The 12760-nt window shown below is 49.9% G+C and overlaps 1 long non-coding RNA gene across 1 annotated transcript; it reads left to right on the top strand.

Annotated features, from left to right (window-relative positions):
* The first annotated feature begins 1014 nt into the window (after positions 1 to 1014).
* LOC129529634 (uncharacterized) lies at positions 1015 to 12373 on the top strand. The gene is made up of 2 exons (XR_008675185.1): positions 1015 to 1601; positions 11748 to 12373. It is a non-coding gene; the product is annotated as an uncharacterized lncRNA (long non-coding RNA).
* Positions 12374 to 12760: the final 387 nt, after the last annotated feature.

Genomic DNA, 12760 nt, shown 5'->3' with positions numbered 1-12760 from the left:
TCTCTGCTGCCCAGATGGAGAGGCCCAGACTCCAGGTGTAGACATCTGGAGCAGGCAGTGTTCAGCTGGGGAGGGAGCGGGGAGGACTGTGGGGGCCACGTGGGAAGAAGTCCAGCCCACATCACCTGCACCCCTGCTGAGCCTGGTCAACAGAGCCCCTCAGTGGGTCCTCACTCCCCTGGCTGCCTCCCATTTAGGCACCCTGAGGCCTGGGGAGAACAGAGCCAGGCCAGTGTTCCCAGAGAGGCTGCGCTGCCAGCACAGTAGTAGCGGATTTGGATTCAGGGAAGCAGACCTGCAGCCAGGGTGGGAAAGAGCTGCAGGTGGGGTGGGGCCCCCACATGGCACAGCCCCCCTCCCTGGAGGTCCATGCTGCATTTCCAGGACAGCAAGTCCCAGGGATGGATGGTGCCGGGTACCAAGGGCTAGAGGCATGGTCTGTCTGCATTTCCCACGTAAGTGTCTCGTAGTCACCAGCATTTGATGCTGTCAAGTCCCCCTGTCCTCTGTGCAGACTGGGAAGCCCTTGGCCACCCTGGGGAGTTGTGGGACCCAGGCCAGGCTGCAGAAACATAAGGACTTGAACCCAAGTTTTAAGTGACACCACCTTGTGTCCCCCTCCCTCTGCCTCTGTTCAGCTCCACCTTGATGCTGACTAGGCTGGGCCATGCAGAGAGGGTTAGGGGATAGAGATGGGAGCTGGGGAGCCGGGCTCCACTCTGGGAGGGGGGCAGCCTTGCCGGATCCAGGGAAGAGTTAAGCGGCCCCAGCTCTGCTTTCCCAGAGCTGCTGAGAACCTGGGGAATGGTGTGGAGGTTCCGGGGAGCCCTGCCCCTACCTGGCAACCGCGGTGCAGCAGGCACCAAGTTCTCCTGCACATTGCGACAGTGTGACCCTGGGCTCTGGCAGGCAGTAGGTGGGGCCTTTGGACCTATCAGCAGTGAGGGAGTTAACACAGCAGCTGACTTCTCTAGGCAAAGAAAACTCCCCTCAGACGCTTTGCTGCCTGGCCTCCTGCCAGGAACAAGCAGGAGCTGAAAACTAGAAGTTGAGGCATGAGTTTGGCCACTCCGTAGTGTGCACTTGGTGAGGGCAGCAGCTCGCCACAGCTGCCAGCCATCTGTCCATTCACCCATCTGTCCATCTGGCAGCCCGCTGTTCAGACCTGTCTGTCTGTCTGTCTGCCCATCTGTAAGCCCATCTCTGTCCCATTGTCTATCTGACCATCTTTCTCTTGCTGTCCTCTTTGTCTAGCTATCTGGCCTGTCTGTCGATCCATCTTCGTGTCTGTCTTCAGCCCCCTCCTGTTTGTCCATCTGTCCAATTACCTGTGAGTCTATCTATGCATCTTCTTGTCCATTCATCTGCCCACCCATCTGTCCCTCCGTCTGCCCACCGGCCTCCCCTCTCCTTCTGGGCCGCAGAGCCATGGCCCAGGACTGCGGAGCCATGGGTGACCTGGTCCTGCTGGGGCTGGGGCTGGCGCTGGCTGTCATTGTGCTGGCTGTGGTCCTCTCTCGACACCAGGCCCCATGTGGCTCCCAGGCCTTTGCCCACGCTGCTGTTGCTGCTGACTCCAAGGTCTGCTCAAATATTGTACGGTGAGTGAGACGTGGGAGGAAGCTGGGTGGCCTTTGGCAGCCAGCCCCTCCTGGAGAAGGTGTGTGTGTGTGAGCATGTGTGTGTGTGTGTGTGTGAGAGATTATGTGTGAGTGTGAGTGTGTGTGGGTATATGTGTGTGTTTGTGGGGTGTGGGTGTGTGTGAATGTGTGTGATCGTGTTTGGGTGTGTGTATGTGACTGTGGGTGTGTGTGAATGTGTGTGATTGTGTTTGTGTATGTGTGTGTGGGTGTGTGTGGGTGTGTGTGAGTATATGTGAGTCTGAGTGTGTGGGGGTGTGGGTGGGTGTGAATGTCTGTGATTGTGTTTTGCTGTGTGAGGGTGTGTGTGACTGTGAGTGTGTGAGTGTGAGTGTGTGGGTGTGTGTAAATGTGTGTGATTGTGTGTATGTGTGGGTGTGGGTGTGTGTGAGTGTGAGTATGGGGGGGTGTGGGTATGTGTGAATGTGTGTGATTGTGTGTGGGTATGTGTATGTGTGGGTGTGGGTGTGTGTGCGTGTGTGTGTGTGTGCACGTGCACTGGCCCAGGAAGCAGGAGCTGTGTGTGTGGGCTTCAGCACCTGCAGGGCTTGAGCACAAGGAGACAGCCTCAGGGCCCTTGCACAGAACAGGTGGCAGGGTGTGCCCGTGGGGCAGATGGGGACTTGGGGACAATGGTGGTGTGTGAGTCCATACCTGGCTCCAGGATTCAGGAGGCCCATTTGCATATCTCAGGTGGGAATCTGTCTGGCCCCGCCTGACCCTGCTGGCCGGTGCAGGCCCCTTCAGTGAGGCCAGTTCTCCAAGGCTGGGGTCTTCTCCCAGGGTCATGGGTGAAGGGGTTTGGAGGCTCCCTGCGTGGGTACTGGCCTGCTGGGGTACACACAATGCTGCCATAGCCAGTCTGCCCCAACACCCAGCCCGGGGCCACATCTCAGGTTTCTCAGTCCTGAGGAGCCCGGTGCCCCACCCCTCACATCCTCTCTCCCTGAGTCAGGGCCTGGGTCTCGTGAGCTGAGTGACTTGATACTTGGTGTCCTGGATGAGGGCGTGATGGAGAGAGGCCACAGTGGGTGTTTCCTGAACCTCTTCCAGGAAGGTGGTGCTGCCGCTGCAAGGAGGACACACACAGGATGCCCCTTCTTGCCCCCTGCCTCCCATTGGGCCCACAAAAGCTAGGGCAAGCCTCCCCTCCCTGCCAGCCACCTGGTCTGCTTCCCAGAAATTCTGTCTTGCAGGCTGTTGGGAGGATCCCAGTACTTTGTAAACTAAAGCAAGGGAGGAGTAGCCGTTCTCTGTCTTTGTTCATTCATTCACCTTTTCATTCATTCCTTCTTCCCTCCATTCCCCCATCTGTCCATCCTTCCCTGCCCTGATTGCTCATGCCACCCCCCCAGCCCCTCCTGACCTGGTCCTTTGGTTTCTCTTCAGGGCTTTCTGTCTCCTCCCACAGGGCTGAGAATGGCAGCTCAGGGACAAGTGGGGGCTGGGGACTGCTTAGTCTCCCCAGTGGCTCTCAGGGGATTTGAGGGTTTGACGCCAGCTGCCACCCCAGGCTGCGCCCCTCCTCTGCTCAGGAGGACATACGGGATGCGACACCCACTTAAACTCGAAGTTGCAAAGATGCAAATGAGACTGGAGTCTCAGGCACCAGAGACCACCCGTGGGCACGTGGCTTTTGGGAGTGGGGACCTGCTGCCACAGATCTCTGAAGAGTCTGGACCTGCTGGGTCTCCCCGAGTGACTGTCTGGGGGTCTCCATAGCATGCCCTGCTGTGTGCGTGACGGTCACTGGTTGGGTAGGGGTCTCTACTCTAAAGCTCCCTCTGCCGGCATCCCCTCGAACTCTCCCTTGGTGAAGAGAGAGGATGTGGTTTGCCCCAGTGTTTTATCAAACAACTCTCTCCACTTCCTGTTTTAAGAAGCTGGGAGTGGAGGAAAGCCTGGGGCTGGCCCCAGCTGCTGCTGCGGAACAGGGGTCACTGGATGCTGGGACCCTGGCCGGGCTGGCTGGAGGCCTCAGGAAGAGGCCCTGCAGAGTCCTCCCTGCAGAGGACCCTGGCCGGGCTGGCTGGAGGCCTCAGGAAGAGGCCCTGCAGAGTCCTCCCTGCAGAGGACCCTGGCCACGCTGCCACAGGGTCTGCTGGGGCCACCAGAAGCCCATGCTCCTGCCTCCATCTCTCCCCTCTGTGCTCACCTCTCACCAGGAGGCCCTCCCAGAGTTCAGTGTCCTGCTTTTTTTTTTTTTTTTTTTTGAGACGGTGTCTCAGTCTGTCACCAGGCTGGAGTGCAGTGGCGCGATCTCAGCTTACTGCAACCTCTGCTTCCTTGGTTCAAATGATTCTCCTGCCTCAGCCTCCTGAGTAGCTGGGACTACAGGTGCCAGCCACCACGCCCAGCTAATTTTTGTATTTTTAGTAGAGACGGGGTTTCACCATGTTGGCCAGGATGGTCTCTATCTCTTGATTCACCCGCTTTGGCCACCCAAAGTGCTGGCATTACAGGAGTGAGTCATGGCACCCGGCCTTATCTCCTACTCTTTCAGCACCAGGTTTTATTCTTGGGATTCTGCTACAGCCGGAGCCCCTGGGTGTGAGCTCCTAAGCTTTCTGTGAGTGTGGACCCAGCACCGTGCCTAGTAGACATACAAAAGGAGCATGGTGACAGTGAGGTCTGTCATCTCCAGCGTAATGACTGTTTTGATCCTTGTGAAAAAGGTGATTTTTGGCTGGGTGTGGTGGCTCACACCTGTAATCCCAGCACTTTGGGAGGCTGAGCGGGGTGGCTCACTTGAGGTCAGGAGTTGGAGACCAGCCTGGGCAACATGGTGAAACCATGTCTCTACTAAAAATACAAAAATTAGCTGGGCATGGTAGCGGATGCCTGTAATCCCAGATACTTGGGAGGCTGAGACAGGAGAATCACTTGAACCCAGGAGGCAAAGGTTGCAGTAAGCCAAGATTGCACCACTGCACTCCAGCCTGGGTGACAGAGCAAGACTTGGTCTCAAAAAAAAAAAAAGAAAAGTTTATATTTTTGTTCTAATGGTTATCTTAATATCTTCATTCTATAATTATATGTTTTATATAATTAGCTATATAAGATATAATACCCCTAGTATGTTGTTTTTTGGATATTCTACTCGCTCCTGATGGTTAATTTATGTGTCAACTTGGCTAAGCTATGGTGCCCCGTTGTTTGGTCAAATACTTGTCAATGTCTTGCTGGGAGGTTATTTCATAGATGTGATTAACACTGACAGTCAGTTGACTTTAAGTAAAACAGATTACCCACCATAATATGGGTGGGCCACCTCCAATCAGTTGAAGGCCTTAAGAACAAAAACTGAGGTTTCCCAGAGAAGCAGGAATTCTCCTTCAAGACTGTAACACACAAACCCTGCCTGAGTTTCTGGCCTGCTGACTGCTCTACAGAGTTTAGGTTCCAGACTTCGAGATCAACTCTTACCTGAATTTATAGCCTGCTGGCTTGCCCTACAGATTTTAAACTTGCTAGTCCCCACAATCATGTGAGCCAATTCCTCAATAAATCTCTCTGTATGTATAATCTATTGGTTTAGTTTCTCTGAAAAACTTTCACATCCAGTTTCCTGGATGTTAAGAATTACCGAAACTAGCTAGTAACTTCTTTTTTTTTTTTTTTTTTTTTTTTTTTTTTTTTTTTTGAGACAGAGTTTTGCTCTTGATGCCCAGGCTGGAATGCAATGGCACAATCTCAGCTCACCGCAACCTCCACTTCCTGGGTCCAAGCAATTCTCCTCCCTCAGCCTCCTGAGTAGCTGGGATTACAGGCATGTGCCACCATGCTTGGCTAATTTTTGTATTTTTAGTAGAGACAGGGCTTCTCCATGTTGGTCAGGCTGGTGTTGAACTCCCAACCTCAGGTGATCAGCCGCCTTGGCCTCACAAAGTGCTGGAATTACAGGCATGAGCCACCGCACCTGGCTCCTAGTAAATTCTTCTTTTCCGTGATGTGTCTCTTACCTCTAATAATACTTTTCTTCTTAAAGTCTACTTCATTAAAAATAGTTATGCTGGGCATGGTGGCTCATGGCTGTAATCTCGGCACTTTGCTGGAGGTCGAGGTGGGTGGATCACTGAAGCCCAGGAGTTCAAGACCAACCTGGGCAACATGGCGAGACCCTGCCTCTACAAAAAATACAAAAATTAGCTGGGTGTGGCTAATATAATTCTAAGTTGGCACACTTGTAGTCCCAGCTACTTGGGATGCTGAGGTGGGAGAATCGCTTGAGCCTAGAAGGGAGAGATTGCTGTAAGCCAAGATCACATCACTGCACTCCAGCCTGGGAGACAGAGTGAGGCTCTATCTCCAAAAAAAAAAAAAAAAAAAAAAAAAAGTTATACAGCTTTCTTGCTTTCTTGGTTAGTGCATGCATGACATATTTTTCATGATCTTCCACCTCTCTGTATTCTTATATAAAAGACATTAGTTGGGTTTTACTTTATTTTCAATTATTTTAATTTTTATTGTCCTTTTAAATGTAACTAATGATTTATTTGGGTTGAAACCCACCACCAATTTGTTTTCCATGCCTATTCTATTTCTTCTTATCTCCTCTCACATCTTGTTTTGGATTTATTATTTTTATTATTTAATTTCCTCCTCTATTAGTTTCATAACTGTGCAGTCTTAGAGTTATTTTAAAAGATGACTGGATTATTTTAGAGCTTACAACATGCATCCTTCACTTATCAAAGTCTAACATGAGCTAGTACTTTTTGTTGTTATTGAGATAGAGAGAGTCTTCCTCTGCTGCCCAGGCTGGAGTGCAGTGGAGCAATCTTGGTTCACTGCAACCTCTACTTCTTGGGTTCAAGCAATTCTCTTGCCTCAGTCACCTGAGTAGCTGGGACCACAGGTGTGCACCACTGTGCCCGGCTAATTTTTGTATTCTTTTTTAGTAGAGACAGGGTTTCACCATGTTGGCCAGGCTGGTCTTGAACTCCTGACCTTAAGAGATCTGCTTACCTCGGCGTCCTAAAGTGTTGGGATTACAGGCGTGAGCCACCACGCCCAGCCTATGAGTTAGTACTTCTATCCTCTTCCTAGTCAGTACAAGAACCTTGGAACAGGAACTAAATTTACCCCCAGTGACTTATATGCTAATATTTTTGTGTATTTTAAATATATGTGTGTGCATAGATGTATCTGTGTGTTTTTTGTGTTTTTATTCTTATTTATGTTGAGAGTGTAGAGCTATGTAAGAGTAAAAAGAATTGTGTAATGAAGCCCCGAGTATCCATTCAATTTCAACAACAATCTTATGGCCAAGCTAATTTCATGTATCCTCTTTCCTGCTTCCCTCTACCCCACATTATTTCAGTGCAAATCCCAGATATATACCTTTACCCACACATATTTCAGTATGTTTCATTTATTTTAAACCCCACAAGATACCATTTTCTATACTCCTGTCATTTCATACCAATAACATTCATTTAGATTTACCCACACGTTTACCCTACCCTCTGGGTCCTGTTTGAAAATCAAACCCATGCTCACAGGCCAATTTTTTTTTCTTTTAGAGACAGGGTCTCACTTTGTCACCCAAGCTGGAGTGCAGTGGTGCGATTATAGCTCAATGCAGCCTCCAATTCCCGGACTCAAGGGACCCTCCTGCCTCAGCCTGCCAAGCAGCTTGGACTATAGCTGTATGTTTTATTATTATTTTGTAGACATGGGGTCTGGCTATGCTGTCCAGGCTATTCTCAAAATTCCCGGCCTCGAGCAATCCTCCCACCTCGACCTCTCAAAGGTTGGAATTACAGGTGTGAGGCAAGGCACCCAGCTCAGCCACAGGGCCCTGTTGCATCTCTCTTACTAGGAGCAAGAGCTGACTGCCCCCTCATCCCCATTCCAGAGTGTTGGGGCTGTTTTGAGCCGAGGCCGGGCCACTGGTATGGCCCAGGGAGCGGGATCATTCACTGCTGCCCCAAATCTGAGATCATTCCACTTTGACAAGACTTCCTCATCCAATCCCTTTACTTGACAGCTGGAGAAACCAATGCACACAGAGCACCCCCAGCTCACTCGGGGTCTCAGAGCTGATCCATGAGCGGAGGCTGAGATCCTGGGATCTTGTCCCCCAGCCTCCCTGCAAGCTTACTCCCTTTCTGCTGGAAGAGATGGGGCCAGACCTCGACCAGCAGCCCTGGCCTGGACATGACTGTGCTCACGCAGGTATTGAGGCCAAGATGCCCCGGCATCATATGTTTTTCTCTTTTTTTTTCTTTTTTTTTTTGAGATGGTGTCTCACTCTGTCACCCAAGCTGGAGTGCAGTGGCATGATATTGGCTCACTGCAACCTCTGCCTGCCGGTTAAAGTGATTCTCCTGCCTCAGTCTTCCAAGTAGCTGGGCCTACAGGCTTGTACCACCACGCGTGACTAATTTTTGTATTTTTACTAGAGACGGGGTTTCCCCATGTTGGCCAGGCTCGTGTCGAACTCCTGACCTCAGGTGATCCACCTGCCTTGGCCTCCCAAAGTGCTAGGATTACAGGCATGAGCCATGGCGTCACTTAAATGTAGTGAGAGGCCAGGCAAGGGGCTCATGCCTGTAATCCCAGTACTTTGAGAGGACGAGGCTGTCAGATCACCTAAGGTCAGGAGTTCAAGACCAGCCTGGCCAACATGGTGAAACTGTGTCTCTACAAAAAAATAGAAAAAAAAATCCCTGTGTGGTGGCGAGTATCTGTAGTCCTAGTTACTCAGGAGGCTGAGGCATGAGAATCACTTAAACCTCTGAGGCGGAGGCTGCAGTGAGCTGAGATGGCGCCACTGCACTCCAGCCTGGGTGACAGAGCAAGACTTTGTCTCTAAATAATTAAAGAAATAAATATGGCCGAGCATGGTGCCTTAGGCCTGTAATCCCAACACTTTGGGAGGCTGAGGCAGGTGGTTCATGAGGTCAGGAGCCCAAGACCAGCCTGGCCAAGACGGTGAAACACTGTCTCTACTAAAAATACAAAAATTAGCCAGCTGTGGTGGCAGGCACCTGTAATCCCAGCTACTTGGGACACTGAGGCAGAAGAATCGCTTGAACCTGGAAGGCAGAGGTTGCAATGAGCCGAGATTGCACCACTGCACTCTAGCCTGGGCAATGGAGCAAGACTCCATCTCAAATAAATAAATTAATAAATACAGAGCAAGATTCCATCTCAAATAAATAAATAAATGTACACCTGTAATCCTAGCACTTTGGGAGGCTAAGACAGGTCGATCACTGGAGGTCAGGAGTTCAAGACCAGCCTGACCAATATGGCTAAACTCCATCTCTACTAAAAATACAAAAATCAGCCGGGCATTTTGATGTGTGCCTGTAGTCCCAGCTACTTGGGAGGCTGAGACAAGAGAATTGCTTGAACCCAGGAGGTGGAGGTTGCAGTGAGCCGAGATCTCGGCTGCACTTCAGCCTGGGTGACAGAGTGAGACTCTGTCTCAAAAGGAATAAAAAAAATACAAAGTAAAAAAAAATGTAGTAAGATTGCAGAGTTGTGCCGCGGAAGCCTGCTGGTCCTATCCATGTAGTGAAGGCTGATTTCATACACAAATGTCACAAGAACTTTTCTTTTCTTTTTCCTTTTTTTTTTTTTTTGAGACGGAGTCTCGCTCTGTCACCCAGGCTGGAGTGCAGTGGTGCGATCTCGGCTCACTGCAAGCTCTGCCTCCAGAGTTTATGCCATTCTCCTGCCTCAGCCTCCTGAGTAGCTGGGACTACAGGCGCCTGCCACCTAGCCCAGCTAATTTTTTTGTACTTTTAGAGGAGATGGGGTTTCACCGCGTTAGCCAGGATAGTCTTGATCTCCTGACCTCGTGATCCGCCCGTCTCGGCCTCCCAAAGTGCTGGGATTACAGGCATGAGCCACCACACCCGGCCTTCTTATATGCTTTTATTGCATTTGAGCGTACCTCTTTTACAGCTAAGATCTTTTTTTTAAATTTTATTTTATTTTTAGAGATGGAGTCTTGCTTTGTTGCCCAGGCTGGAGCACTGTGGTGTGATCATAGCTCACTGCAGCCTTGAACTCCAGGGCACAGGTGATCCTCCCACCTCAGCCTCCTGAATAGCTGGGACTACAGGCATGCACCACCATGCCTGGCATATTTTAAAAATGTTTGTAGAGATGAGGTCTCGCTATGTTGCCAGGCTTGTCTCAAACTACTGGGCTCAAGCCATCCATCCATTTCAGCCTGCCAAAGTGCTTGGATTATAGGCATGAACACTGCGCCTGGCCATCACATTGTTTTTTTTTTTTGTTTGTTTGTTTGTTTGTTTTGAGATGGAGTCTTGCTCTGTCGCCCAGGCTGGAGTGCAGTAGTGGGATCTCACCTCACTGCAAGCTCCGCCCTGTGGGTTCACGCCATTCTCCTGCCTCAGCCTCCTGAGTAGCTGGGATTACAGGCGCCCGCCGCCACGCCTGGCTAATTTTTTGTATTTTTAGTAAAGACGGGATTTCACCATGTTAGCCAGGATGGTCTCGATCTCCTGACCTCGTGATCTGCCCGCCTCGGCCTCTGAAAGTGCTGGGATTACAGGCATGAGCCAATAAATATTTTTATAATCATTAACTACCGAGGAGAAGCTGGAGAGAAAAAAGGTGGATGAAGTTAAGGCAGAGAGACTTTGTAAGTTTCTTAGCTGAGCTTTTGGAGACTGTATATCAGAGATCCTATTTGAGGTGATTTTCAGCTACAGAGATAGGCCTGGTCATTTGAAAAATAACGGATTAGGTGAAGCTTGCGTTTGAAATCCTCCTTCTACTTTTCATCTTTCTCTCTTGTTTATTCTGAGCATCCATCTTAGACACCCAATCTTTGTCACTTTGTGGTTGTCATTGATTTCTCTGTTATTGAGATTAGAGGTTGGCAGAGTTTCTCTGTAAAGGGCTGGAGAGAAAGTACTTCAGACTTTGTGGTCTGTGCAGTGTCTGTTGCAACCACTTAACTCTGCCCTATAGAGCAAAAGCAGCCATAGACAGTACATGGGCAGATGAGCATGGCTGGGGTCCAGTTACATTTACTTGCAAAAAGAGGGTTGGAGACTGGGTGTGATCTCACACCTTTAATCCCAGCACTTTGGGAGGCCGAGGCAGGAGGATCACTTCAAGCCAGGAGTTCAAGACCAGCCTGGGCAACAAAGCAAGACTCCATCTCTACAAAAAAATAAAATTATTATAGCTAGGCATGGTGGTACACACCCGTAGTCCTAGCTACTCAGGAAGCTAAAACTGAGGCAGGAGGGTCAGTTGAGCCCAGGAGCACGAGGCTGTGGTGAGCTATTATTGTGCCAGTGCACTCCAGCCTGGTGACAGAGCAAGAACGGTCTCGTCAAAAAATAAAAGGCTGGGCACGGTGGCTCATGCCTGTAATCCCTGCACTTTGGGAGACTGAGGTGGGCAGATCATGAGGTCAGGAGATTGAGACCATCCTGGCTAACACGGTGAAACCCTGTCTCTACTAAAAATACAAAAAGTTAGCTGGGCGTGGTGGCGGGCGCCTGTAGTCCCAGCTACTCGGGAGGCTGAGGAGGGAGAATTGTTTGAACCTGGGAGGCGGAGGTTGCAGTGAGCCAAGATTGTGCCACTGCACTCTAGCCTGGGCTACAGGGCAAGACTCCATTAAAAAAAAAAAAAAACAGCAACAACCAAACAAAACATAATGCATGTTCTCTCTTATAAATGGGAGCTAAACATGGGGACTCATTGACTTAAAGATGGCAACAACTGGGAACTGCTGGATGGGGAGGGAGGGGAGGGGCAAAAGGCCAACTGTTGGGGAGTATGCTCATATCCACGTGACAAACCTGCACATGTGCCCGCTGAATCTAAAATAAAAGTTGAAAGTAGATTTAAAAAACCCCAAGAGGGCTGGGTTTGGCTTGTGTGTCCATAGCTTGTTAACCTCCGCTTTAGATATTAACTAATAGAAACATAGTGCTTATCTTCCCAGGCCACCTATTTTGTTCCTCTCCAAGGTGATGGATAGATGAAGGCTTAATCCAGCGGCCTGGAAGTTTGCTGACGCTTGTCCTGTCAGGGATTAATGAAGCATTGTTTTCTGATGAAGGTTTCATGCCGCTGTGCTGATGTGTCTTCTCTTCTCTCTAGGCAGGAAACTGCATATCTTCTGGTTTACATGAAGATGGAGTGCTAATGGAAATGCCCAAAACCTTCAGAGATTGACACGCTGTCATTTTCCATTTCCGTTCCTGGATCTACGGAGTCTTCTAAGAGATTTTGCAATGAGGAGAAGCATTGTTTTCAAACTATATAACTGAGCCTTATTTATAATTAGGGATATTATCAAAATATGTAACCATGAGGCCCCTCAGGTCCTGATCAGTCAGAATGGATGCTTTCACCAGCAGACCCGGCCATGTGGCTGCTCGGTCCTGGGTGCTCGCTGCTGTGCAAGACATCAGCCCTTTAGTTATGAGCCTGTGGGAACTTCAGGGGTTCCCAGTGGGGAGAGCAGTGGCAGTGGGAGGCATCTGGGGGCCAAAGGTCAGTGGCAGGGGGTATTTCAGTATTATACAACTGCTGTGACCAGACTTGTATACTGGCTGAATATCAGTGCTATTTGTAATTTTTCACTTTGAGAACCAACATTAATTCCATATGAATCAAGTGTTTTGTAAGTACTATTCATTTATTCAGCAAATATTTATTGATCATCTCTTCTCCATAAGATAGTGTGATAAACACAGTCATGAATAAAGTTATTTTCCACAAAAGGACTTTGCAGTTTTAACGGGGGGCAGTAGGGATTGTGCTATAGAAATTCAAAGGCAAGGGAAGTCACTTCTGTTGTGGGGCCCTGGGAGGAGCCTCCAGGCTGGAAAGGGTTAAGGTGGAGGTCTCCGATAGGGGCAGCGTACACAGTGGACTGGCTGCAAAAGGCCGTGCTCAGCATTCAGACAGCATCACACACTCTGCTTTTCTCTACCAGGGAGGCAGGTGGGGAAGGATAGCGATGGGAAGGCAGGCGGAGCTCAGAATGTGGAAGGGGATCCAGCGAGGCTTGGAAGTTTGCACCTGATCTGGTGGGTGGTGAGGAGCCCTCGAAGGGGCAAGGAGGCGAGGAGCACTCAGCTGTGTTCTTACGCTGATCTGCCACTGGG

Source organism: Gorilla gorilla, chromosome 23, assembly GCF_029281585.2.
Source record: "Gorilla gorilla gorilla isolate KB3781 chromosome 23, NHGRI_mGorGor1-v2.1_pri, whole genome shotgun sequence".
Classification (NCBI taxonomy): Eukaryota; Metazoa; Chordata; class Mammalia; order Primates; family Hominidae; genus Gorilla; species Gorilla gorilla.
The sequence above is the reverse complement of the archived record's forward strand: the minus strand, read 5'-3'. Positions and strand labels throughout refer to the sequence as shown.